The sequence below is a fragment of the Hyla sarda genome, chromosome 6 (genome assembly GCF_029499605.1).
Source record: "Hyla sarda isolate aHylSar1 chromosome 6, aHylSar1.hap1, whole genome shotgun sequence".
Classification (NCBI taxonomy): Eukaryota; Metazoa; Chordata; class Amphibia; order Anura; family Hylidae; genus Hyla; species Hyla sarda.
The window spans coordinates 7,601,479-7,626,332 of record NC_079194.1 but is presented as its reverse complement, the minus strand read 5'-3'; the positions used below and the strand labels follow the sequence as shown (position 1 = coordinate 7,626,332).

General features: G+C 47.1%; 1 protein-coding gene across 4 annotated transcripts in view; it reads right to left on the bottom strand.

Annotated features, from left to right (window-relative positions):
- The window catches only part of EVI5 (ecotropic viral integration site 5), a 132,369-nt gene extending 108,195 nt beyond the window's left edge, over positions 1–24,174 (bottom strand). For all 4 annotated transcript variants that reach the window (XM_056523146.1, XM_056523147.1, XM_056523148.1 and 1 more), the window contains exon 1: positions 24,027–24,174. The gene's annotated coding sequence lies outside the window, so the exon portion shown is untranslated. The remainder of the gene's footprint in view (positions 1–24,026) is intronic.
- Positions 24,175–24,854: the final 680 nt, after the last annotated feature.

Here is a 24,854-nt window from a genome sequence, read left to right as displayed (position 1 = left end):
GTGAGGGCGGGGCTCAGTGCTTGCCTCCAACACACCCCTTTCCTGAGCAGAGAATGTCAGAATGAGTGAGCAGCAGAACAGAGGGATTTGCGAGCCAAATAAAGAAGCTAGACACATAAAAACTACATGTAAAGCATCTGCATGATGTAGTGAGTAACATAAAGAAGCATTTTTGGACACATCAGTCTGTATGGGAAGAGACGGCATCAGATTTTACTTGCTGATATACGACATATGGCTGCGCAGGAGGCAGCACCCCGGAGAACCATCTGCTCCGCGCTATAGATACCTGGAGGTTATTTACATAATATACGGTATATACTCAGCACTGACAGACACCGACTGGTTAAACTGCTATGTAAACGTAAAAGCCTGAAGATCTCATGAGAAGCTAATAAACTGCAGAGACATTGGCGAAGCACAGCGGCGGCGCGCCGGCGGCTCCACGTGGACAGAATATAAATGTACAATGCTGAAAATAGCAGCGGAGGTCAGCGCGGCGCTCGTGCGTCTGCACCATCAATCGCCAGGACAGCCTCAGCAGCCAAACCAGACAGCTGAGCGCCCGTCCCTGTATACGGCACAATACACAAAGCTGAGCGCCCGTCCCTGTATACGGCACAATACACAAAGCTGAGCGCCCGTCCCTGTATACGGCACAATACACAAAGCTGAGCGCCCGTCCCTGTATACGGCACAATACACAAAGCTGAGCGCCCGTCCCTGTATACGGCACAATACACAAAGCTGAGCGCCCGTCCCTGTATACGGCACAATACACAAAGCTGAGCGCCCGTCCCTGTATACGGCACAATACACAAAGCTGAGCGCCCGTCCCTGTATACGGCACAATACACAAAGCTGAGCGCCCGTCCCTGTATACGGCACAATACACAAAGCTGAGCGCCCGTCCCTGTATACGGCACAATACACAAAGCTGAGCGCCCGTCCCTGTATACGGCACAATACACAAAGCTGAGCGCCCGTCCCTGTATACGGCACAATACACAAAGCTGAGCGCCCGTCCCTGTATACGGCACAATACGCAAAGCTGAGCGCCCGTCCCTGTATACGGCACAACACACACAGCTGAGCGCCCGTCCCTGTATACGGCACAACACACACAGCTGGGGCGAGGGTCCAAAGCAAAGGCCGCATCCCATAGGGGGCGCTGTATAGGGTGTTCTCCACAGATCATGTATGATTTCATAGAGCAAGGATTCCCAACCACGGTGCCTTCGGCTGTTGCAAATCTACAACTCCCAGCATGACCGGACAGCCGTTGGCTGTCCGGGCATGCTGAGAGTTGTAGTTTTGCAACAGCTGGATAGTGACCACCGAGATCAGACGAGACTCCACAAGTGTTCCTGGTATTACAGTCGTTCCCATTCACATTAAAGGGGTACTCCCGTGGAATTTTTTTTTATTTTTTATTTTTTTAAATCAACTGGTGCCAGAAAGTTAAACAGATTTGTAAAGGACTTCTATAAAAAAAAAAATTATCCTTTCAGTACTTATGAGCTTCTGAAGTTAAGGTTGTTCTTTTCTGTCTAAGTGCTCTCTGATGACACGTGTCTCGGGAACCGCCCAGTTTAGAAGCAAATCCCCATAGCAAACCTCTTCTACTCTGTGCAGTTCCCGAGACACGTGTCATCAGAGAGCACTTAGACAGAAAAGAACAACCTTAACTTCAGAAGCTCATAAGTACTGAAAGGATTAAGATTTTTTAATAGAAGTATTTTACAAATCTGTTTAACTTTCTGGAGGCAGTTGATATATTAGAAAAAGTTTTTTCCTTGAATACCCCTTTAAACAGATTTGTAAATTACTTCTAAAAAAAAAAAAAAAATAATAATCTTAATCCTTCCAGTACTTATTAGAGGCTGTATACTATAGGAGGAAATGCTTTTCTTTTTGTATTTCTCTGATATCACGACCACAGTGCTCTCTGCTGACACCTCTGTCCATTTTAGGAACTGTCCAGAGCAGCATATGTTTGCTATGGGGATTTTCTCCTGTTCTGGACAGTTCCATAAATTGAAAGCAGAGGTCAGCAGAGAGCACTGTGGTCGTGACATCAGAGAAATCCAAAAAGAAAAGCATTTCCTCTGTAGTATACAGCCCATAAAAAGTACCGGAAGGATTAAGATTTTTTAATAGAAGTAATTTACAAATCTGTATAACTTTCTGGCAAAAGTTGATTTAAAAAAATAAATAAATAAATAAATAAATAAAGTTTCCCATAGGAGTACCCCTTTAATAGGATGAGCTGCAGTGATCTCCAATACCGAAGCACAACTAAAAGTACGGAGCCGACTCTTAAAAGGAAACCTGTCATCACATTCATGCTGCCCGAACCACAAGTCATTGGGATGATGCCCAGCATCCTTTCTCTGTCCCACAAGCCTTACAAGTATAGGGAAAAATCTATCAATCAAGGATGGTGGAGCGAGGAGAAGCTGCTGGGAAATGCTCTGATGACTCCTGGTTCAGGCAGCATGAAAGTGATGAAGATACTTCGGGCCTCCGTTTAAACTGAGCGGTTTTCAGCCAAGCTGTGCACATGCTTGACCACCACTCTGCAGAAATAATGGCGACTCAAGACCACTGCTTCTCATGAGAGACTCCACCAATGGAAGATGGTCATCCCCATGATCAGAGGAGACTCCCCCAATCAGATGGTCCTCCGCATGATCAGAGGAGACTCCCCCAATCAGATGGTCCTCCGCATGATCAGAGGAGACTCCACCAATCAGATGGTCCAACCCATGATCAGAGGAGACTCCACCAATCAGATGGTCCTCCCCATGATCAAAGGAGACTCCCCCAATCAGATGGTCCTCCCCATGATCAGAGGAGACTCCCCCAATCAGATGGTCCAACCCATGATCAGAGGAGACTCCCCCAATCAGATGGTTGTCACCATGATCAGAGAAGACTCCACCAATCAGATGGTCCTCCGCATGATCAGAGGAGACTCCACCAATCAGATGGTCGTCACCATGATCAGAGGAGACTCCACCAATCAGATGGTCCTCCGCATGATCAGAGGAGACTCCACCAATCAGATGGTCCTCCGCATGATCAGAGGAGACTCCACCAATCAGATGGTCCTCCGCATGATCAGAGGAGACTCCACCAATCAGATGGTCCTCCGCATGATCAGAGGAGACTCCACCAATCAGATGGTCCTCCGCATGAACAGAGGAGACTCCACCAATCCTGAATGTCCAGAAAGTCGCCTGAAAAAAAAATAAATAAATAAAAACTCTCTGTGTTTGTCCGACAAATAAGATTTGGAGAAGATGCGAGGACCATGTTCAGATCGAGGAGAATCCGCTCCTTCCTGATCCTCTCGGCGCCGGCTCTTCTCTGTACAGTAAATTATTATTTTGCTTTAGATCTGAAAACATTAATTACGATAATGTCCGGATGACATCGCCGGAGACACAGGACGCTCTGTGCAGAACAGTCACGGGGGCCGCAAGGACAAGAAGCGATGAGGGGACAGACATCTGGCATGTACGGGGGTGGCCAGGAAGTCACACACACCAGGGGGACATTATTAACCGACGTACAAGGAGAGATGGGGGGGGGGGGGGCATTAATAACCGACGTACAAGGAGAGATTGGGGGGGGGGCATTAATAACCGACGTACAAGGAGAGATGGGGGGGGGCATTAATAACCGACGTACAAGGAGAGATGGGGGGACATTAGTAACCGATGTACAAGGAGAGATGGGGGGGGGGGGCATTAATAACCGACGTACAAGGAGAGATGGGGGGGGACATTAGTAACCGATGTACAAGGAGAGATGGGGGGACATTAATAACAGACGTACAAGGAGAGATGGGGGGACATTAATAACAGACGTACAAGGAGAGATGGGGGGACATTAATAACAGACGTACAAGGAGAGATGGGGGGACATTAATAACAGACGTACAAGGAGAGATGGGGGGACATTAATAACAGACGTAAAAGGAGAGATGGGGGGACATTAATAACAGACGTACAAGGAGAGATGGGGGGACATTAATAACAGACGTAAAAGGAGAGATGGGGGGACATTAATAACAGACGTACAAGGAGAGATGGGGGGACATTAATACCCAACACAGGGGGGAGAGGAGGGGGACACTAATGACAGACACACGAGGAGACTAATGACTAACACACCTTCACTATAATGGAACTGAGCCGCAATACCACACACAACCTGAGGACAGGGGTGGCAATGTTTCTTGGATAAACTCTTTATAAACTACAAAACTTTGAGCACAACCCCCAGAAGAAAAAAAAGCTGCAAAACTCCCCAAGGTTACAGCAGGTATAAGGTCAAATTTTATACTTTCGCTTCCAATTCTTTAAGGACAATGTTTCCTAAACCAGGGTGCCTCCAGCTGTTGCAAAACTACAACTCCCAGCAAGCCCGGACAGCCGTAGGCTGTCCGGGCATGCTGGGAGTTGTAGTTTTGCTACGGCTGGAACTGTCCGGCAATGCTGCGACTTGTAATTTTGCAACAGCTGGAGGCACCCTGGTTGTTTTTCCTGGCGGCAGGGCGCACGTAAGAGTTGTACTAGTCGGTGAAATCAGATCTTTGTAGAGTCAATCTCCATGTTGGCAGCGCTCCGCATCCTCAGAAGCTCAGCCTCAATCTGTCAAGATGTATCACCGCGCCGCTCCGCACCGCAGACACCACGCATGACAGCCGGGGGAGGGGGGGGGTTACACAATATTTTTAACCATCTGCTTAATTGTGGTCCAGGGACAGAAGTGAAAGAGGCGAGAAGAAAACGGCTACGTAATATTGTAGAGTGCACAACGCTAAGGCCGAGTCCACGAGCAGCGATCACATGACCACTAAAAACCGCGCCGACACGCAAAACATAGTCACATGATGCTGCACTTACATCAGTCCACTAAGTAACCATCAAATCAACTTGACAACCAGAACAATTTACAATAAAAACACAATAACCGTGCAGTCTACAATGAGAGAACCACTCCGGAAATAGCCTATTCAAGAATAACGTACAGGTTCTTGGGTATTCATTGTGCTTACCTATTTTAGCTGATGTGACAGGCATGGAAGGGGGGGGGGGTTCAGCCATACTGATTGCAATTCCATCACTGAAATGATTTCCTGATGCTGACTACATTTTCCAGGAATCCTCTGGCTTTGCAGAGAGAGAGAGAGGGGGGATGGAGTCTTATCACTGCACCTGGTCATCTATTTAGGCTGCTGGAGGTCACTCAGGTGAACTGATTAGACTCACAAGTGGATTGAGGTCAGTTCACATTACAAAAAGTTTTAATGCTCATCATAAGGAAATATTTATTTGATCTATAATAACACTTGGTTTATAAAGTTTTGAAGACTTTAGGCTGTTGTCACATGTTGAACTTTTACTACACATTTTGCTGCATTTTGGGTGTTTATGCTACAATATTTTCAAAATTGCTGTAAAAGATTTCACTTTTTGGCTCTAATTTGCACAAAAAAACAAAATGTGTAAACTCAGCATCAAGAGAGCAAATACCTACTATATTTCCTGATCCAATTAAGATAGCAGCAGTATACAGATAGAGCTGGAGGGTAGGTGTATTACTACTATAATAGTACACTGTGAGGTACGTCAAATTTGTTGAAATTTTTTGTTTTCACTGACCCTCTAAACTTCCCCTCATTTGTTCATCCAGATCTGCTCCTTCATGCCAGTGGTCTCCAGTCTGTGCCTGCTAAACTACAACTCCCAGCATGGCCAGACATCTAGGAGTTGTGGTTTAGCAAAAGCCAGAGGCGTACATTTTGGAGACCACAGCTTTACACTGATCAGAAAAATGCAAACCTGCGGAGGATCACATGACTGATCAGTGCTACATGCAAAAAGGGACGCCGTCCGCGCAGAGAATCTCACGTTTCACATCAGCAGCTGCCGCACCATACTATCAGATCACTGGAGACCAGAGTGCGAATCCGCAGCCCACCATAAATGATCCCAACTAGAGAGACCAGAGTGCGAATCCACAGCCCACCATGAATGATCCCAACTATATAGAGACCAGAGTGCGAATCCACAGCCCACCATGAATAATCCCAACTATAGAAACCAGAGTGCGAATCCGCAGCCCACCATGAATAATCCCAACTATAGAGACCAGAGTGTGAATCCACAGCCCACCATGAATGATCCCAACTATAGAGACCAGATTGCGAATCCACAGCCCACCATGAAGAATCCCAACTATAGAGACCAGAGTGTGAATCCACAGCCCACCATGAATGATCCCAACTATAGAGACCAGAGTGTGAATCCACAGCCCACCATGAATGATCCCAACTATAGAGACCAGAGTGCGAATCCACAGCCCACCATGAATGATCCCAACTATAGAGACCAGAGTGCGAATCCACAGCCCACCATAAATGATCCCAACTATAGAGACCAGAGTGCGAATCCACAGCCCACCATGAATGATCCCAACTATAGAGACCAGAGTGCGAATCCGCAGCCCAAACTGAATGATCCCCACTATAGAGACCCCCAGGAGACCGATCCACAGCTCACCATGAATGATCCCAACAATAGAGACCCCCCAGGAGACCGATCCACAGCCCACCATGAATGATCCCAACTATAGAGACCCCCAGGAGACCGATCCGCAGCCCACCATGAATGATCCCAACTAGAGAGACCCCCAGGAGACCGATCCAGGATGACAGAGCATATTTCTGAACCAGGACTGATCACCGCCTGCTGTAACCTGCACGAGGAGAGGGGAGCGAAGGACAAAGACTCAAAGCAGTCAAAACAGACGTGACGACTGATTGTTTACTGTAACATGAGATCCTACGCTGACCGCAAAAATCTGAGAAGGCAAGTGCTGAAATCTACAAGAGATTCCTACGTAAGAGCCGCTGGGATGACACCAGGGTCACACTATCCCCGCACTCACTGAGCCATCCTACCATTCTAAGATCACACTATCCCCGCACTCACTGAGCCATCCTACCATTCTAAGATCACACTATCCCCGCACTCACTGAGCCATCCTACCATTCTAAGATCCCACTATCCCTGCACTCACTGAGCCATCCTACCATTGTAAGATCACACTATCCCCGCACTCACTGAGCCATCCTACCATTCTAATAGCACACTATCCCCGCACTCACTGAGCCATCCTACCATTCTAAGATCACACCATCCCCGCACTCACTGAGCCATCCTACCATTCTAAGATCACACCATCCCTGCACTCACTGAGCCATCCTACCATTGTAAGATCACACTATCCCCGCACTCACTGAGCCATCCTACCATTGTAAGATCACACTATCCCCGCACTCACTGAGCCATCCTACCATTGTAAGATCACACTATCCCCGCACTCACTGAGCCATCCTACCATTCTAAGATCACACTATCCCTGCACTCACTGAGCCATCCTACCATTCTAAGATCACACCCTCCCCGCACTCACTGAGCCATCCTACCATTCTAAGATCACACTATCCCCGCACTCACTGAGCCATCCTACCATTGTAAGATCACACTATCCCCGCACTCACTGAGCCATCCTACCATTCTAAGATCCCACTATCCCCGCACTCACTGAGCCATCCTACCAAAGATCACACTATCCCCGCACTCACTGAGCCATCCTACCATTCTAAGATCCCACTATCCCCGCACTCACTGAGCCATCCTACCATTCTAAGATCACACCATCCCTGCACTCACTGAGCCATCCTACCATTCTAAGATCACACTATCCCCGCACTCACTGAGCCATCCTACCATTGTAAGATCACACTATCCCCGCACTCACTGAGCCATCCTACCATTCTAAGATCACACTATCCCTGCACTCACTGAGCCATCCTACCATTCTAAGATCACACCCTCCCCGCACTCACTGAGCCATCCTACCAATCTAAGATCACACTATCCCCTGCACTCACTGAGCCATCCTACCATTGTAAGATCACACTATCCCCGCACTGACTGCGCAAACTACAAAAAAAAAAAATCCTAAAAGTCAGCTGCTCTGGACAACAGCTGGAGCTACATACCATCAGGCCTTGTGCTCACAGACATGCCTGGAAGCTCTGACACTCCACCGCCGAAACATATCGAAATAAAATACATTCATCCAGTCCGCTCATTTGGTGACACCACCCTAGAGCTGTGTTTCCAAGCCAGAGTGCCCACAGCTGTTGCAAAACTACAACTCCCAGCATGCCCGGGCAGCCTTTAAACAGATTGTGCTATATTGTATATATTATCTGCTCAGCTCCTCCTGCTCTATAACATGTTACCTGCAGATTGTACTGTATTGTATATATCATCTGCTCAGCTCCTCCTGCTCTATAACATGTTACCTGCAGATTGTTCTGTATTGTATATATATCATCTGCTCAGCTCCTCCTGCTCTATAACGTGTTACCTGCAGATTGTACTGTATTGTATATATATCATCTGCTCAGCTCCTCCTGCTCTATAACATGATACCTGCAGATTGTACTGTATTGTATATATCATTGCTCAGCTCCTCCTGCTCTATAATATGCTGATCACCGTATACACACACAATATGACAAGTCGTCTTTAAATTTCACATTCAATATGACATTTGTTCCATAAAGATTATATTCCCCACCCTGCGCTTCCTGAATACTGAGAGACTCATCTACACATCTGATCAGTGATATCTGAAGCGGAGATCGGGCTGACAGGACTCGTGCCCATCAGCCATCACTGACCGCGCTCCGCACCAATCACAGCCCCGGCGGCCGCCACTGGAAGGCGTCACGTTCTCTTCATTTCTGACAGCTCTGTTCTCTGCTGCTCCAGCTCCTGATTATATGTGATTCTGCATTAACCCTCCGTATTCCACTCTATAACCTCTGACAGACACCTCTACCCCCTCCTTCTCCAGACACCGGTATCCAAGGATTAGACCTTGTGAAAAACCAACAAATATAGGGGGATTTGTAGTTTTCCCAAAATGTAGACAACTCCCTGACCTTCATGTTTATCAGCAGCCAAATGGATGAGGCAGGAAACACAAGGGTCACTCTGATGGCCCCCACAGCGCTGTATACAGATGGGGATGTCCTGATACCTGCAGACCATAAAAACCCCGCTCACCACATCAGTCGCTCAGTTATCCGGAGTGGTGCAGGACCTGCCATGTAGTGTAAGGTCCTGCACCTATTACAGAGCAGAGGATGTTAAGGGCCTCAGTTCAGGAGCGCAGGGAACGCAAGAGGGATTTTTAGTTTACCCCAATAGGCCCCCTTAAAGGGGATCTCCACTCCTAGACATCTCATTCCCTATCCAAAGGCTTGTGGATAAGATGTCTGATGACGGGGGTCCCGCGCGATCTCTGTGCGGCACCCGGCGTTCATTTATAACACTGGGTGCGGACCGCAGGTGTCGTGATGCCACGGCCACGCCCCCTCAATGCATGTCTATGGGAGGGGGTGTGACGATTGCCACGCCCCCTCCCTTAGACTTGCATTGAGGGGGCGTGGTGTGATGTCATGGGGGCGTGGCCGCGACATCACAACCCCCACCGGCCTGCTCCAAGCATTCGGAACAAAATGTTCCCAACGCTGGGGCAGTGGAGTACATCCTTAAACAGGAAATTATGGGGTCATCTACCTAATAAGAGTGTTCCCTACCTACCCGACTACCTAACTACTGGTAGCTTCAACCTAAAATGGGAGGGGGGGGGCCCTACATGTCTTCTGGGGGCTTCTACCTAATAGGGGGAAATCACTACCTTACTACTGAGGGGGCTTCTACCCAATAGCGGTGATTCTCTACCTACTTGCGTCTTCTACCTAATAGGGGGGGAATTCCCTACCTATTGGGGTCTTCTACCTAATAGGGTGGGGATTTCCCTAATTAGTGGGGTCTTCTACCTAATTGGGGGGGGGGGGGGGGGAGAATTGCCTTCCTAGTGGGGTCTTCCACCTAATAGGGGAGATAGAGTTGCTCTCTACAACATGGCTCCGTATACACAGAGTGGTACAGACCGTGACCGCGCTCTGTATTCAGCGCCAGATTTCGTGCCGCGTAACCTCACAACTCCGGTAAACCGCAGGTTATTGGCATCAGAAATAGGACGGAACGGAAGATTTACACAGGACGGAAAGTTTGTCTCGTCGCCTCCTGTTTGATCTAGAACCTCAGACGTCTATAAATCAGCAGAAAGTGACCTGATCCGCAGCAATAAAAGACATCGCTGTATACAAACCCCGAGCCAAACCGGAGGAATGAGGGATCCGCCGCGAGGAGGAGGAGGAGGAAGAAGAAAGTGCTGGAATGGCCAAGCACAGGATTAGAGCAGAAGGTAAGACATGGCGTCCGGCGGACCTGTCATGGGGACGGACGACATTCATCAGATCTGTGTATTTCACAGTTATTTAACTCCTAAGAAATTTTCCACAAGCTGAACCTGGAAGCAGCGAAGGGTCAGACCGCGCCGAGCGTAAACCTGGTTAAACATCAATGGACGAGGAACGGCGAGCGAGGTTATTGTTCTGGGATGAATAAAAATGAACCCCCGGAGCAACGTGCAGGAGAGGCCGGGAGGAGACGGAGGAAAAGTTTAGTGAGAGTTTAAAGGGGAACTTCTGTGAAAACTTTTTTTTTTTTTTTTTTTTTTTTTTTTTTTATGAACTGGTGCCAGAAAGATGAACAGATTTGTATATGACTTCTTTTAAGAAATCTTTACCCTTCCAGTACTTATTAGCAGCTGTTTGCTTCAGAGGAAATTCTTTTCTTTTTGAATTTATTTTTTGTCTTGACCACAGTGCTCTCTGCTGACACCTGATGCCTGTATCAGGAACTGTCCAGAGCAGGAGAAAATCCCCATAGCAAACCTATGCTGCTCTGGACAGTTCCTGACACGGACAGAGGTGTCAGCAGAGAGCACTGTGGTGAAGACAAAATTAAAAAAGAACAGAATTTCCTCTGTAGCATACAGCTGCTAAAATATACTGGAAGGGTAAAGATTTTTTAATAGAAGTAATTTACTTATCTGTTCAACTCTGGCACCAGTTGCCTTATAAAGACCTAGTTTTCCACCGGAGTACCCCTTTAACTATCAGTGTGTCTCCAGCTGTTGCAATACCACAACCCCTAGCATGCTCGGACAGCCAAAGGCTTTCTTGGGCATGTTGGGAGTTGTGGTTTTGCAACAGCTGGAGGCATACCAGTTGGGAAACACTCAGCAAATCCCTAGTTCTTTAACAGGTAGTTGTGTAGTCCTCTCATTTTAAGTGTGGTGTTGTCTCAGTAGCTCCCCGTCTCCTCACTTTCCCATGACAAGAAGTTGTGTAGTCCTCTCACTGTCAGTATGTGTTGTCTCTGAGCTCTAGCCCCACCCCCAGCGATGTCATCCCCTCTAACCAACCCAAGCAAAGACATCATCTCCTTGTGTATATATATGTGTGTGTGTGTGTATGTATTATATATATATATATATATATACACACACACACACACCTTTAGTGGGACTTTTTAGGAAAGAGTAAGCTTGGTTACAGAATTCTGCCTTGTGCGGACCAATACAACAAGTCGAAGAGCAGACAGGGAATAAATACAGCAGGTGCTGCAGCCTCGCTGATTGCGTGATAATCTGCTGTGAAATTAGATGTTCTGCAGCAGCTTTGGGCATGAACTGGCAAGATTGCTGTGGAATGGGTTAGGCAGGGTTGTGATGAAGGACTGCGGAAAAAGCAAAGCATTCTGGGAATAGTAACAATGCTCCACCATGAAGTAGAGATTAATTTTTGGTGGTCTCAGAACTGGGGCAGACAGGTAAGCAGTGCTATATGCTTCTGCGCTATTTTTCTGTTTGTTTACCTGATGTCGGAGCGCCCCTTTTTAATATATGGTGAACACTTTAGCCCTCGCAGCACATAACTGCCCCGTGTGATCGCGGCCTCAGCTGGAGAAGAGTCTGGAAGTTTAGGAAATTATTTGACACCTCTGACTCACAACGAACAAGAAGATCTGTCCGGCACTTATAGGGTTACACCTGAAACCGAGACGAGATCTCAGCAATGAGGAAGCACGCAGCACAGCGACGGAGCGATGAGGACGCCATGGCGACTCACATTACCACCGCGTCCGCGCTCCTCACCTGTAGACACCTGAGTGATGTCGTCCGTACAGGAGAAGGAATCAGAAGTATGTGAAGCGTCTGACACCACCGGCTGATCCCTGCGAGACAATAGCTGAGCAACCAAACCGGCTCGACAGCAGGGAACCCCTATTATTCATCGTCACTATTCACATCCTACAAGTGACCGGAACCGGTACCAAGCTACAAGGCCCATCATCTCTCCTGTCAGGGCATGATGAGAGTTGTAGTTGTGAAACGTTCTGGAGAGCATCGGACCATACCACAGGCTGCACAGTAGGGGGAAGATGTGCAATTGTGATTTTGGAGGTAAATACAAAACAAAATGGTAATTAAATCCAGCAATTTCATGTCCAATCTCCCCCCCCCCCCCCAAACTCATTTCTAGCCCCCATTTCACATCCACACCCAAGTCGCGTCCCCCACCCCCCCACACAGTCGCGTCCCCCCCCCACACACACAGTCGCGTCCCCCCCCACACACACAGTCGCGTCCCCCACCCCCCACAGTCGCATCCCCCACCCCCCACACAGTCGCATCCCCCACCCCCCACACAGTCGCGTCCCCCACACACACACACACACAGTCGCGTCCCCCACACACACACACAGTCGCATCCCCCACCCCCCACAGTCGCATCCCCCACCCCCCACAGTCGCATCCCCCACCCCCCACAGTCGCATCCCCCACCCCCCACAGTCGCATCCCCCACCCCCCACAGTCGCGTCAATTCCAATCCCCCCCTCCCCACATTAATATTGTCCCTGGGCTAGGTCCCCTTCTGCCCCATGCAGTCCAGTGTCTTATGGGACGTACAGGACCCTCCTGCTCAGCCAATCACTGCCCTGACACATGACCACTGATTGGCTGAGCAGGAAAGGTCCTGGAACCAGCTGCCTGTTGGGGGCACAGACCTATGGGGACCGGGGATAGGTGGGCATTTTTTTTTTGTTTTTTGTTTTTTTTCTGTCCCCCCCCCCCTATACCCCTATAATTTAGGACAGTGTTTCCCAACTAGAGTGCCTCCCAGAGTTGTAGTTTTGCAACAGCTGGAGGCACCCTGGTTGGGAATCACTGACTTAGCATTTGAATATCCCCACAGGTAATGGTAAATTTTCCAGTGGGGCCATATCGCAATTCACAAGAACTGCGATTCTATTGCGATTTGTCGGGAGTCGCAGTTTTCCAATAGCCTCAGGTCTACACGGCCGCACACTTCACACTGCTGAACCCCTACGAGGACCTGGCCTCAGGCTGGGATCACACTGACCTATACAGTGGCGCAGTACAGTCGCTCCATTCACTCACAATCTAATCCCTATTGGTGTTAACGCCCCCCCCGGGGGTCCTCACAGCAGGACGGCTCAGATTACACTGATAATAGATCCCACCGCACAATACCTGGAGGTCGGAGGCCGATGACGTCTATTGTCTGTGGTCAGACACCCCCGGGCTGTGAATTCTGAGTGGGGTCTCACCCCCCCCCCCCCCCACCCTGGATTGGTCATGTGATCACCTGCAGAGGGACAATGGTGAGGACGGACATGTCTGCCCAGATTCACACGCCCTCCAGCACTGACCGTGACATCTTAGGCCGGGTTCACACCGCGTTTTTGCAATACAGATCCCGTATCAGGTTTTGGATTTAAAAAAAAAAACGGATATCTCAAATCCTGACTAAACCGTTCCAAAACGTGTAAACAAATTAAGAAAAAAAAAAAAACGTTGACATTTTTAACTTTTCCTTCCATTATGAATAAAGTTTCACTTGTTTGATTGAAATTACAAGAAAAAAAGAAACGGTGCAAAGTCAAAAACTGTTTGGTGAAAACTGGACTGAACCGTTCGCACGCACAGGTCTCTACGGTTATTACTGACTCCCATGTTAAAAAAGAAATAAATAAGAAGTATATAGTGTCAATGAGGGAGATTTATCAAAACCTGTGCAGAGGAAGAGTGGTGCAGTTGCCCATAGCAACCAATCAGATCGCTTCTTTCATTTTCCACAGGCCTCTTTAGAGGCCTGTGGAAAATGAAAGAAGCGATCTGATTGGTTGCTATGGGCAACTGCACCACTCTTCCTCTGCACAGGTTTTGATAAATCTCCCCCAATATGTTTTTTCACAAGGACCAAAAAACTGAGGTAGGTTACGGTTTTGGGTATCCGGAAAAAAATAAAAATAAAAAAAGGACAAAACCGTACAAGACGCAAAACGGACAGAACCTGATGCATCGTTTGGCGTACGGTTTTCCATTACGGTTCCGTACGGTTTCCAAATTGATAACGTATACGGGAACTGTACTGCAAAAACGTGGTGTGAACCCGGCCTTAAAGGGGGAATCCAAATATAATTTTTTCTTTTTAAATGTTACAGGGGCTATAAGTAAAAACAACCTGTGCCCCCCAGGAGTTTCCCGTCTCCCTCCTCCATGCCGGTCGCTCTTCTTGTTATTGGCGAGATGGACTTGTCTGGGCAGTGATGGCCGCTCATTGGGAGGGACCCCGCTGCGGTTGGTCATTGCCTGTCGCGGAAGTTACAAGAAGAGCGACCAGCAGGGAGGAGGAAGACGTCAAGGGGGGGGGGTGTCCTGGGTAGTATTTGTTTTTATTTTCATAACGGCCATAACAACATTATAAAAAACTGTGTGTAGCCGGAATACCCCTTTAATGGCATCTGTATACGTAGGGTAGACATTTTCTGCCCACCTGAATGGAGGTCGGACTAAAACCTGGGGGTCTAAGAATATGGTCCTCACTGGGAGTTGTAGTTTTGCATTGCACAGTAGGCACTAAGAAGTGAATATTAAAGGGGTACTCCCCTGGGAAAAAAAAAAAAAACTTTTTTTTTTTTTTTTTTTTAAATCAACTGGTGCCAGAAAGTTAAACTTCTATTTAAAAATCTTCATCCTTCCTGTACTTAGCTGCTGTTATGATCAACAGGAAGTTCTTTTCTTTTTAAATGTCCTTTCTGTCTGACCACAGTGCTCTCTGCTGACCCCTCTGTCCATGTCAGGAACTTTCCAGAGAAGGATAGGTTTGCTATGGGGATTTTCTCCTGCTCTGGACAGAGGGGTCAGGTAGATAGACCGCATCCTTTGTGCACTTTTTTTGGGGGGGGGAACACGTTTACCCTTTTCTTGCACTTTGGGTGATTCGAGAGCACGTGCCTCAGCTCTTAGAGATGCATTGAAGTGGTGTGTCGACCACGGCCGCTCCAAGCAAGAGAAGAGCCGGTGTTCTTAAAGGGGTACTCCTCTGCTCAGCATTTCGAACAAACTGTTCCGCACGCTGGAGCCACGCCCCCTCATTACTTCACGCCCCACCCCCTATGACATCACGAGCTGCCGTCTCCAGCATGCGGAACAGTTTGTTCCAAATGCTGAGCAGAGGAGTACCCCTTTAACACAACTGTCCAGAACATCGGGCAAGAGATTGTGGGGGTCCTAGCAGTCAGACCCCCCATTGATCAGAGACTTATCCCCTAACCTGTGGAGAGGTGATAGGATATTATGTACCCAAGTTCTCCTTTAATGTGAATTGGCCCTTAAAGAGGTATTCCGGCAGCTTATCCACAGGACAGAGGGGAAGCGGGGGGGGGGGGATCTAACCACTGGGCCCCCATCATCTCCAGAATGGACTCGATGCATTGTCTATGGGGGCGCACTGAGGCCCCTTCGCTTTCTACCACACATCTGGTTCCCGGTGCGGCAGCGCCTTCCATCCACATCTATACAAGTTGTAAACATGGCGGCTGCGACACTTACCTGGATGGGCCGGGGTCCGCACTACAGAAATCATACAGGAGATCCCCCCCAAATATATAGAAGGATGAAAGGATAGGGGGCACCCCAGGGATCATACAGGAGACCCCCAATATATATATATGGATAACAGGATACGGGGACCGCAGAGATCACACAGGAGACCCCCAATATATATATATAGGGATAACAGGATACGGGGACCGCAGAGATCACACAGGAGACCCCCAATATATATAGGGATAACAGGATACGGGGACCGCAGAGATCACACAGGAGACCCCCAATATATATATATAGGGATAACAGGATACGGGGACCGCAGAGATCATACAGGAGACCCTATATATATATATATAGGGATAACAGGATACGGGGACCACAGAGATCATACAGGAGACCCCCAATATATATATAGGGATAACAGGATACGGGGACCGCAGAGATCATACAGGAGACCCTATATATATATATATATATAGGGATAACAGGATACGGGGACCGCAGAGATCATACAGGAGACCCCCAATATATATATAGGGATAACAGGATAAGGGGACCGCAGAGATCATACAGGAGACCCCCAATATATATATATATATATATAGGGATAACAGGATACGGGGACCGCAGAGATCATACAGGAGACCCCCAATATATATATATAGGGATAACAGGATACGGGGACCGCAGAGATCATACAGGAGACCCCCAATATATGTATATGGAGATAACAGGATACGGGGACCGCAGAGATCATACAGGAGACCCCCCCCAATATATATATAGGGATAACAGGATACGGGGACCGCAGAGATCATACAGGAGACCCCCAATATATATATATGGATAACAGGATACGGGGACCGCAGAGATCACACAGGAGACCCCCAATATATATATAGGGATAACAGGATACGGGGACCGCAGAGATCACACAGGAGACCCCCAATATATATAGGGATAACAGGATACAGGGACCGCAGAGATCATACAGGAGACCCCCAATATATATATAGGGATAACAGGATACGGGGACACCAGAGATCATACAGGAGACCCCCAATATATATATAGGGATAACAGGATACGGGGACCGCAGAGATCATACAGGAGACCCCCAATATATATATAGGGATAACAGGATACGGGGACCGCAGAGATCATACAGGAGACCCCAATATATATATAGGGATAACAGGATACGGGGACCGCAGAGATCATACAGGAGACCCCAATATATATATAGGGATAACAGGATACGGGGACCGCAGAGATCATACAGGAGACCCCCAATATATGTATATATATATGGATAACAGGATACGGGGACCGCAGAGATCATACAGGAGACCCCCAATATATATATAGGGATAACAGGATACGGGGACCGCAGAGATCATACAGGAGACCCCCAATATATATATAGGGATAACAGGATACGGGGACTGCAGAGATCATACAGGAGACCCCAATATATATATATAGGGATAACAGGATACAGGGACCGCAGAGATCACACAGGAGACCCCCAATATATATATAGGGATAACAGGATACAGGGACCGCAGAGATCATACAGGAGACCCCCAAAATATATATATATAGGGATAACAGGATACGGGGACCGCAGAGATCATACAGGAGACCCCCCAATATATATATAGGGATAACAGGATACGGGGACCGCAGAGATCATACAGGAGACCCCCCAATATATATATAGGGATAACAGGATACGGGGACCGCAGAGATCATACAGGAGACCCCCAATATATATATATGAATAACAGGATACGGGGACCGCAGAGATCATACAGGAGACCCCCAATATATATATAGGGATAACAGGATACAGGGACCGCAGAGATCATACAGGAGACCCCCAATATATATATATATAGGGATAACAGGATACAGGGACCGCAGAGATCATACTGGAGACCCCCAATATATATATATATAGGGATAACAGGATACGGGGACCGCAGAGATCATACAGGAGACCCCCAATATATATATAGGGATAACAGGATACGGGGACCGCAGAGATCATACAGGAGACCCCCCCAATATACATATAGGGATAACAGGATACAGGGACCGCAGAGATCATACAGGAGACCCCCAATATATATATATGAATAACAGGATACGGGGACCGCAGAGATCATACAGGAGACCCCCAATATATATATAGGGATAACAGGATACAGGGACCGCAGAGATCATACAGGAGACCCCCCCAATATATATATAGGGATAACAGGATACGGGGACCGCAGAGATCATACAGGAGACCCCAATATATATATATAGGGATAACAGGATACGGGGACCACAGAGATCATACAGGAGACCCCCAATATATATATATAGGGATAACAGGATACGGGGACCACAGAGATCATACAGGAGACCCCCAATATATATATATAGGGATAACAGGATACGGGGACCACAGAGATCATACAGGAGACCCCCAATATATATATATAGGGATAACAGGATACGGGGACCGCAGAGATCACACAGGAGACCCCCAATATATATATATATAGGGATAACAGGATACGGGGACCGCAGAGATCACACAGGAGACCCCCAATATATATATAGGGATAACAGGATACGGGGACCGCAGAGATCATACAGGAGACCCTATATATATATATATAGGGATAACAGGATACGGGGACCACAGAGATCATACAGGAGACCCCCAATATATATATATATATATATATATATATAGGGATAACAGGATACAGGGACCGCAGAGATCATACAGGAGACCCCCAATATATATATAGGGATAACAGGATACGGGGACCGCAGAGATCATACAGGAGACCCCCAATATATATATAGGGATAACAGGATAAGGGGACCGCAGAGATCATACAGGAGACCCCCAATATATATATATATATATATATATATATAGGGATAACAGGATACGGGGACCGCAGAGATCATACAGGAGACCCCCAATATATATATATAGGGATAACAGGATACGGGGACCGCAGAGATCATACAGGAGACCCCCAATATATATATATATATATATATATATATATATATATATATATATATATATATATATATATATATATATAGGGATAACAGGATACAGGGACCGCAGAGATCATACAGGAGACCCCCAATATATGTATATGGAGATAACAGGATACGGGGACCGCAGAGATCATACAGGAGACCCCCAATATATATATATGGATAACAGGATACGGGGACCGCAGAGATCACACAGGAGACCCCCAATATATATATAGGGATAACAGGATACGGGGACCGCAGAGATCATACAGGAGACCCCCCCAATATATATATAGGGATAACAGGATACGGGGACCGCAGAGATCATACAGGAGACCCCCAATATATATATATGGATAACAGGATACGGGGACCGCAGAGATCACACAGGAGACCCCCAATATATATATAGGGATAACAGGATACGGGGACCGCAGAGATCACACAGGAGACCCCCAATATATATATAGGGATAACAGGATACAGGGACCGCAGAGATCATACAGGAGACCCCCAATATATATATAGGGATAACAGGATACGGGGACCGCAGAGATCATACAGGAGACCCCCAATATATATATATAGGGATAACAGGATACGGGAACCGCAGAGATCATACAGGAGACCCCCAATATATATATAGGGATAACAGGATACGGGGACCGCAGAGATCATACAGGAGACCCCCAATATATATATAGGGATAACAGGATAAGGGGACCGCAGAGATCATACAGGAGACCCCCAATATATATATATATATATATATATATATATATATAGGGATAACAGGATACGGGGACCGCAGAGATCATACAGGAGACCCCCAATATATATATATAGGGATAACAGGATACGGGGACCGCAGAGATCATACAGGAGACCCCCAATATATATATATATATATATATATATATATATATATATATATATATATATATATATAGGGATAACAGGATACAGGGACCGCAGAGATCATACAGGAGACCCCCAATATATGTATATGGAGATAACAGGATACGGGGACCGCAGAGATCATACAGGAGACCCCCAATATATATATATGGATAACAGGATACGGGGACCGCAGAGATCACACAGGAGACCCCCAATATATATATAGGGATAACAGGATACGGGGACCGCAGAGATCATACAGGAGACCTCCCCAATATATATATAGGGATAACAGGATACGGGGACCGCAGAGATCATACAGGAGACCCCCAATATATATATATGGATAACAGGATACGGGGACCGCAGAGATCACACAGGAGACCCCCAATATATATATAGGGATAACAGGATACGGGGACCGCAGAGATCACACAGGAGACCCCCAATATATATATAGGGATAACAGGATACAGGGACCGCAGAGATCATACAGGAGACCCCCAATATATATATAGGGATAACAGGATACGGGGACCGCAGAGATCATACAGGAGACCCCCAATATATATATATATAGGGATAACAGGATACGGGGACCGCAGAGATCATACAGGAGACCCCAATATATATATAGGGATAACAGGATACGGGGACCGCAGAGATCATACAGGAGACCCCAATATATATATAGGGATAACAGGATACGGGGACCGCAGAGATCATACAGGAGACCCCCAATATATATATATATGGATAACAGGATACGGGGACCGCAGAGATCATACAGGAGACCCCCAATATATATATAGGGATAACAGGATACGGGGACTGCAGAGATCATACAGGAGACCCCAATATATATATATAGGGATAACAGGATACAGGGACCGCAGAGATCACACAGGAGACCCCCAATATATATATAGGGATAACAGGATACAGGGACCGCAGAGATCATACAGGAGACCCCCAATATATATATATATAGGGATAACAGGATACGGGGACCGCAGAGATCATACAGGAGACCCCCCAATATATATATAGGGATAACAGGATACGGGGACCGCAGAGATCATACAGGAGACCCCCCAATATATATATAGGGATAACAGGATACGGGGACCGCAGAGATCATACAGGAGACCCCCAATATATATATATGAATAACAGGATACGGGGACCGCAGAGATCATACAGGAGACCCCCAATATATATATAGGGATAACAGGATACAGGGACCGCAGAGATCATACTGGAGACCCCCAATATATATATATATAGGGATAACAGGATACGGGGACCGCAGAGATCATACAGGAGACCCCCAATATATATATATAGGGATAACAGGATACGGGGACCGCAGAGATCATACAGGAGACCCCCAATATATATATAGGGATAACAGGATACGGGGACCAGAGATCATACAGGAGACCCCCAATATATATATATAGGGATAACAGGATACGGGGACCGCAGAGATCATACAGGAGACCCCCAATATATATATAGGGATAACAGGATACGGGGACCAGAGATCATACAGGAGACCCCCAATATATATATATAGGGATAACAGGATACGGGGACCGCAGAGATCACACAGGAGACCCCCAATATATATATATAGGGATAACAGGATACGGGGACCACAGAGATCATACAGGAGACCCCCAATATATATATAGGGATAACAGGATACGGGGACCACAGAGATCATACAGGAGACCCCCAATATATATATATAGGGATAACAGGATACGGGGACCACAGAGATCATACAGGAGACCCCCAATATATATATATAGGGATAACAGGATACGGGGACCACAGAGATCATACAGGAGACCCCCAATATATATATATAGGGATAACAGGATACGGGGACCGCAGAGATCATACTGGAGACCCCCAATATATATATATATGGATAACAGGATACGGGGACCGCAGAGATCATACAGGAGACCCCCAATATATATATAGGGATAACAGGATACGGGGACCACAGAGATCTTACAGGAGACCCCCAATATATATATATATAGGGATAACAGGATACAGGGACCGCAGAGATCATACAGGAGACCCCAATATATATATAGGGATAACAGGATACAGGGACCGCAGAGATCATACAGGAGACCCTATATATATATATATATATATATATATATATATATATATATATATATATATATATATAGGGATAACAGGATACGGGGACCACAGAGATCATACAGGAGACCCCCAATATATATATAGGGATAACAGGATACGGGGACCAGAGATCATACAGGAGACCCCCAATATATATATAGGGATAACAGGATACGGGGACCGCAGAGATCATACAGGAGACCCCCAATATATATATATAGGGATAACAGGATACAGGGACCACAGAGATCATACAGGAGACCCCCCAATATATATATATAGGGATAACAGGATACAGGGACCGCAGAGATCATACAGGAGACCCCCAATATATATATATAGGGATAACAGGATACGGGGACCGCAGAGATCATACAGGAGACCCCCAATATATATATATAGGGATAACAGGATACGGGGACCGCAGAGATCATACAGGAGACCCCCAATATATATATATAGGGATAACAGGAAACGGGGACCGCAGAGATCATACAGGAGACCCCCAATATATATATATAGGGATAACAGGAAACGGGGACCGCAGAGATCATACAGGAGACCCCCAATATATATATATAGGGATAACAGGATACGGGGACCGCAGAGATCATACAGGAGACCCCCAATATATATATATATAGGGATAACAGGATAAGGGGACCGCAGAGATCATACAGGAGACCCCCAATATATATATATAGGGATAACAGGATACGGGGACCGCAGAGATCATACAGGAGACCCCCAATATATATATATATGGATAACAGGATACGGGGACCGCAGAGATCATACAGGAGACCCCCAATATATATATATAGGGATAACAGGATACGGGGACCGCAGAGATCATACAGGAGACCCCCAATATATATATAGGGATAACAGGATACGGGGACCACAGAGATCATACAGGAGACCCCCAATATATATATATAGGGATAACAGGATAAGGGGACCGCAGAGATCATACAGGAGACCCCCAATATATATATAGGGATAACAGGATACAGGGACCGCAGAGATCATACAGGAGACCCCCAATATATATATAGGGATAACAGGATACAGGGACCGCAGAGATCATACAGGAGACCCCCAATATATATATATATATATATATATATATATATATATATATATATAGGGATAACAGGATAAGGGGACCGCAGAGATCATACAGGAGACCCCCAATATATATATAGGGATAACAGGATACAGGGACCACAGAGATCATACAGGAGACCCCCAATATATATATATAGGGATAACAGGATACAGGGACCGCAGAGATCATACAGGAGACCCCCAATATATATATATAGGGATAACAGGATACGGGGACCGCAGAGATCATACAGGAGACCCCCAATATATATATATATATATAGGGATAACAGGATACAGGGACCGCAGAGATCATACAGGAGACCCCCAATATATATATAGGGATAACAGGATAAGGGGACCGCAGAGATCATACAGGAGACCCCAATATATATATATATAGGGATAACAGGATACAGGGACCGCAGAGATTTCCACCAAACCCTCCCATCCATCCATCCATCCAGGTCCTCCCAGCTGCTGCTGAACTACAACTCCCAGCATAGACAGTCTCTGGCATAGTTCAGGGCAGAGCTCCCCAACCTGTGGATTTCAAACTCTTGTAGAACTACAACTCCCAGCATGCCCTTATGCATTAGACCATGTTGGAAGCTATCGCGGCATGCTGGGAGTTGTAGTTCTGCAGCAGCTGGGAGCCTTATCACTGGGGACCCAAAGCAACAGCTGTAAACACGGAGCCGATGTGACACAATGTACCGGAGCCGCAGCTGTGCTCCTGATGAACTACAACCCCCAGCAGAGCCGCAGAGGTCCCGGGAGGAGGAGGTGACAGCGGCCCGGACAGAAGCCTCCCCGACCCCTCCACACCCGCTGCAGCGGACAAGCCCCGGTACCTTGGAAGCCGTGTCCGAACCTCTCCGCTCAGTGAATCGGCGCAGAGCCCATGCAGGCCGGGTCCAGCAGCTTCTCCGCCGGGGGCTCGGTGCAGCCGGTCCGATCCTCTACCGTCTCCCTCACTGCGGCCACCATACACCGCCGTGACGTCACTACGCAGGCGCACTGCACCGCCCACCCCTGACCCCGCCTCCTCCACGACCCGGTCTTGGCACCGCCCCCTTCTAACCCCGGAGGAGTGGGGGGTCGTGGCCGGGGTCACGTGGGGTTATTACTGTAATCACTACAAGTACCAGCATGCCTGACCATCTCAGGGATTTTACGTGATGAAGTTATTTCCTAGTTCCTGTTTAATGACATCACTCTCCAGTATAAACATTCAGCCTCCATCCTCCTCTCCATGACCACTGCTTGCTGTCAGTGAACAGCACCGTTCTCATTCATTGTATATACAAAACGCGCCCCGTGTAGCCCTAACACTAAAAAGCGTTTATTTTTATTTTTTCCCCCTTTTTCTTTGCTGGGTTATGACATTTGTTTACTGTACATTATATCGGATGTTCCATCTTATTTCTTTTGTATGTTTGACCCGAACTTTGTTCCCAAACCTAGAGAGGAAAAGCAACAATGACTCTCTGGTCCTCATATCCCATCCTCATATCCTGTCCTCATATCTCGTCCTCATATCCCGTCCTCATATCCCGTCCTCATATCCCGACCTCATATCCCGACCTCATATCCCGTCCTCATATCCCGACTTCATATCCCGTCCTCATATCCCGACCTCATATCTCGTCCTCATATCCCGTCCTCATATCCCGTCCTCA